Source organism: Drosophila suzukii, chromosome 4 (assembly GCF_043229965.1).
Source record: "Drosophila suzukii chromosome 4, CBGP_Dsuzu_IsoJpt1.0, whole genome shotgun sequence".
Lineage (NCBI taxonomy): Eukaryota > Metazoa > Arthropoda > Insecta > Diptera > Drosophilidae > Drosophila > Drosophila suzukii.
In genome coordinates, this window is record NC_092083.1 from 519375 (window position 1) to 525565 (window position 6191).

Genomic DNA, 6191 nt, shown 5'->3' on the forward strand with positions numbered 1-6191 from the left:
ATCAAAGAAATTAAAAAGTGTATTCGCATAAAAAAAGAGAATATCGCTCATTTCTTACATATGTTAAAAAGATTTTGTAAATTAATGCGTAATACACACACAAACGACAATGTTCTTTTCATGAACACTTAGTTACTTGGTCCTCGGGTTTGCAATGTGGTTTAAAGTGATAATTTTAAAGAATTGGTAGACAGATCATAATATGTGTTTTGGTCGAATGGTTTTCTCATAACCGTTCAAAAATATATAAAGGTTGGCCAATTATTAAATTAAGTGTGTTCAAATTCTTTTGCCCTAAATATAAAAATGAAAAAGAACACTCATTAAAGAGATAAATGTCATTCTAAAAATTAAATTTTTTCGTTCAATTTTTTTTTTTTGATTCTGCATTTCTATATTGACAAGTTCTTAGTTGAAATCACTTGAAAAATGTAAACAATTAAATAAAAATTGCATGCTATAATTTTTTTGCGAATGGGAAAGAAGGTCTGTCCGCTGGGTCGGTTTGGCACATTTGACATTTTCCTGCATTTATAATAATAAATACAAAATACCTACCTATATATACATTATTTTTTTTTTTTTTGTTGAAAGTTACTTATTTTGGAAACCAAACATTTTGCCTCCGCAATGGGATACGTGAGTCGGTAATAAAAAAAGAAAGGAAACAAGTTAACGACAAACTAAAATGTAAGAAAAGTATTACAAGTTTATAACCCAATGGCAGGGTGAAAACATAACGTGTCCCAACATAAAGACTTTTCACCTGAAAAAATGGGGGAACCAAGGGAACTATAAGTGTTGCTCTCGTAATAATCTTACATATGTTTAAAAAATATAATTTAAATACATTTAACTTACATGAAAACGTGTACAACATTTTGTTGTAAACAATTTGTTCTGTCTAAAAAAAATGTAAATGTCAATTTTCGGTCTTATATAAAAGGGCTCGATATAATCGTGATAATCCTGTTAAAAAGAATATATTTTGTAGAGTTGATATTTTTCAGTCTTTTTTTGCTTTTGCTTTTTTTTGCTTAGCGGCATTAAGTAAATGCACACCACCATATTCTATCAAGATTAAAAAAAATACATATATATTTACTTTTACAAAAAATTTAGATACACATCAACGGTTTAAGACAAAGATGAACAATTTCGTACTTTTGTAATATATTTGAACACTCTTAATTTTTGTATCCATGATGCTGTAACATGAAATTAAAAATTCATTTTTCATAAAACATTATGGTTCTTGGGACCACGTAACTAAAAATGTGTCCAATAGTAATATATTTATGCGACGGTAACTTCCCTTATAAAATAAAACAAAGCGTTTAATTTAATAATTTTCAAACTTCACAAACTTACTTTTTTGAATATCATTTTTTTAATAAAATTTGTTGTATTTAAAACTAGTTTTCTTGTGCATTATTATTTTATGATATATGTATTTATAAGTTTGATTTATAATATAAAGTTTTATTTTAATTAATGTAAAAGTTTTTTATTCATTGTGTACAACTATAAATAAAAATTAAATTGAATTTTAACAATTGTTTAATATTAACATGGTATTTGTTTTTTTCGCATTAAAAAGTCGGTAAAAAATGGTAAATACTTGATATTTTTTAGTTCAGCATTTCATCTGGTCAATTTATTGCTATAATGAAAAGTTACTTATGATAATAAGAGAATACATTTGTAGTACGTAAACGTTTTAGACTATAAATTTCATGTATCTGTGTATGTATGTATAAATAAATATTGAACTTAATGTATGAATAATAACATATTTTGATAGTGTATGTATGGATTGTACATATTTATTGGATTGCGTAGATGTCATACTATACCGAGCATCAACGTGTATCAAGTTGCATTGCTGGCACTCGCGAATAAAAAAGTTAATTGAATGTTCTAATATGTACACAAAAATTCCCACCAAATCAAACCCCCAATAAAGTTAAATCATCGAATTATAACTTCGGAATGCCAATAATTACATACCCTTGCAAAAATAAAATGCAGAGTTCTCCATTAAAATTTGTTATATCACAAACTTAAACACTAGTTCCTATTACACAATATTTTGTACTCCTTTGATTCTTAATCATCCAAAAGTACATACGGGGTCAGGCAGTTTGACTATAATTTGTTTAAAATATGCTAAATAAACGTAATAGCTGCCAACTGTAAAGATTGTGGGCCAAGCATTTACATAGATCAAAATGCAATCTTTACCAGAAACAAAATATAATATTCATTCCTTTAACGATTTTGTAGATGTTTCTTTAATTAAGTGTTGTAGTATCAACATATGCATTAACGGTAGTTATTGTGCTAAAAACTTTTTGAATCCAATTCTTTATTAAAATTGGTTTAACTTGTGGATTATACAGTCCATTTTCCAGTGATGCAGTTAACAGAAATAAAGTAATTCCGCATATATATGAAAACAAGCCTGGGTTTATATTTATATTGGTTGTACTTTCTAAACATTCGGTCATTGTTTTTCTATTTTTTGTTCTGTAACCTTCAACCCAAAATTGTTGTTCTTATTTTTAAACTTCCAAAGAATGAATGTTACAGGTATAATCTATTCGTTTTTTGTAAAAAGGTATGCATAGTGCTAATATATAATTCAAGCCATTTATATTACAACATTTACCAATCTGACGAATAGTTTTATGGGTAGTCTATACATAACAGACATTTTCTGCGTGTTCAAAAGCTAAAATAAAAGCTTTTAATAGCTTTGACTATTTAAAAGCATAGCACATACCATTTGCTTCGACGATTGTGTGTTGATTGATTACGAATTTATTCAAATTTGTGTAGATCCCATAAACTATTACCCGAAACAAAAACAAGGAACGATCACTATAAATTCAGATTACAAAATTCAAATTACAAACTGACTTAAAAAAAAAAAATACACAAATCTTTTATTTTTTTATGAATTGGACTCAATTTTGTAGATTGAAAACGATACAAATTCGATCTCGGCCTTTGGAAGACCGAAGTGAGATTTTGATATCCATACAGTATACATTTATTTCGTTACAACACTATAAAGGTCGAGTCCAAAAAAATCTTTATTCTTAAAAGTATTCGATGACTTTAACTATAATTTTTTTGTGAAGAATTTTTGATTATTTATGAGTGGCATTGCTAAGAAATATTACGTAAAATTGCAAGGGTATACAAAACTTGGCTTTTTAAAGTTATTCTTTAAACTATCCATTAAAAATAAATTATTTACTTTGGAGCATAAAAATAATTTTTTATCAACGGGAAAACCGACTGTAGAGATATTTTATATCAACAGCCAATTTAATGGCGTATAAAATTATTTAAATAAAGTCTGCATCCTGAGTTGTCCTTATCCAAAAGAGATCATGGTGAGAGGTACACTTGCGCCCAGAAAATTCGGTACAAATGTATTTCCATACGTTTATGTTTACTTTGGTAACCTATAATTCTTAAGATACCGGTATAAAAAAATATACTTTTTTTAACTTTATATTAATTTTATAGCAAATTATTTCAAATGGATTTAAATATTTGTCTTAAACAAGAGTTTTTAATTAAAAATACATATGTATGTGTTGGTTGTGCAAAAAGTACTACTTTAATTTTTTTTTAAATGTACCTACTATTGCAATTGCTAATAAAATATATTTTATTGTTCTTTAGAATTAAAGGCTACGTAATCCAACTAACATATCGCATAAGAACGCTCTAATATAAAAACATATATACCTTAAAAACGAATTTCACGATAATAAAATAAATATTAAATAATGCCTCCGAAAAAATTATGATTTTTTGACGAATACATAATAAAGTGCCCGAAATTCGGTATGCAGAATTTTATTGTCCTTGCTGCAAAACAAATTATAATATTAAAAAGATAGATAGATAAGAATGTATAAATGTACTGAAATAATTCATGGTGTTATAGGCAACCTAAAATTTACCTATACAATAAGCAGAGTGGAACAATAAATTAAATTAAATCATTTGAATACAAATTCGCTTGCTAATGATATTGAGATCAGACAATTACCTTCTTGTTTGTTCCGTAATGACTATATATTTTGCAAGGGAATTTACAAAAGATCGGATTAACTTTAAAAGCAAAACGTTGCACCAGTCTTACTACTTGTATTTGCTAAGTAACATTTATATGATAATTATGGTATTTTAATCTATGTGTGTGTATACGTGCGTGTAATATATTTGAACAAATATACAATTGTAAACTGTGTAAAACTGTCTTTATTGTAAAAAAAGCATTCAGAGAACAGGGTCCTTCCGCAAACGACACACGAATTCAAGGTAAAATCTGTCGATAAGTCTTTGACATCACGTTTTCGTTACTTTTTATAATGATCTTTTTATTATTCATTGGAGTCTTACGTTTTAAGCACCTTTTAAAAAAAAAAAACTTGACACTTGCTTGAGAAATTTGGATGAAACTTTCGCACAATGGTTAGTTAGTGTAATATAATTTAAGTAAACGAAAGGAAGTGCGTGGGAGTTGGACGTTTGCCAGGCTAAGAGCTCCGAATCGAAATGCTTAATCCTAACTTTCTAGCTTTTATATTTTCAGCAGGAATGCATTCAAAACTGCAAATGAATCACTCATTGTAAAAACATGTACCATTTGTTACTTTAAATATGAGTGAATTCAGTACCTATGACTGTAATGCCAAATACTGTACTCACTCAGACACGGTGCAGTACACTCTGTATACAGTGCTTTTGACGTACAGCAGCTCATTGTATAGTGAATGGAATTTTGCAAAAAGTGCAAGGCATACACAGTGAGGCTATGATGTTTCTAAAATGCTGCATTTAATTGTTTTTAAATATGAAGGGCGGACGCACTATTATTATTCCGCAGCTGTATCTATATGACTGTCTTCTTTCGTATGACTGTAATGCCAAATACTGTACTCATTCAGACATGGTGCAGTACACTCTGTATACAGTGCTTTTGACGTACAGCAGCTCATTGTATAGTGAATGGAATTTTGCAAAAAGTGCAAGGCATACTGAGTGAGGCTATGATGTTTCTAAAATGCTGCATTTAATTGTTTTTAAATATGAAGGGCGGACGCACTATTATTATTCCGCAGCTGTATCTATATGACTGTCTTCTTTCGTGTATACCTCCCTTACAAAAATTATTTCGACTATGGGGTTCGAAAGATATAGAGTTGCACTTTGGCGATATGGCGATTTTTGGCGAACACATTTCAAAATAGTGATTCGAAGCGAGTAAGATTTTTTAGCAATTATCGAGGTAACACAGTGTTATTTATTTGCATTGCACTGACGTTGTTTCCTTTATTAGGCAAAAACAATAGCCAAAATAACTTTTTACAATTTTCATATTACGGAATTATTTTTCTCTCTTTTGCCCAGTACTACTACTGTACAGGAGTAAATGAGGCGCAGTTTTGGAGTTATGCGGTTAATGGCTTAAGACTAGTACTCACATCGACGAAAACCATGAGCTGACCATAGGAGTGAGCATGTGGAAAAAAGGCGGCTAACGCTTTTTGTCGGGTCTGTTTTTCAGCCCGGTACCCAGATAGGGTAAGAAAATACCAGATTTCGCGAGTGAACTTCGATGAACGCCGTTAGGCGTCGCGCAAGGAACAAAATTTTAAACTTTCGGTGTGTGTGTAGAAAAAGCGGCGCTGAATCAAAAATTAAAAAATGAAATGCAAAACCCAAAACAACTGTTGGAGGTCAGTACAAATGAAAAAGGGCGTTTAGTCCAAGCCTTATCCACGTTGCCCATTATTGTGGCACTTGACAGGAAGCAATATTGGATGCTGAAGATAATCCAATCGACATCCTGCCGGACGAGTCTACTCAAAGACTTATATAGCACTCTATTTTGCTGCACAACCAACAATACGATATCCGACGGGCTCCATTAGAGAATCGAAGGACCACACCTCCACCAGATACCTGGCAGATAATGCAGAGCTGGAGGATGCGCTGGTTTTTGTAGGGAGGAGGAAAAAAGGTCGCCCGCTAAGGTACAGCTTGAGAAGCCATTACCAGGCATTGCCAGGATGCTGGGCGACTTCCTGAAGCATCAGCGGTACAACCCCGTTCCCAATCCGACTCCCACTACCTCAAGGCCCATGTTGGCATATTGCGAATCA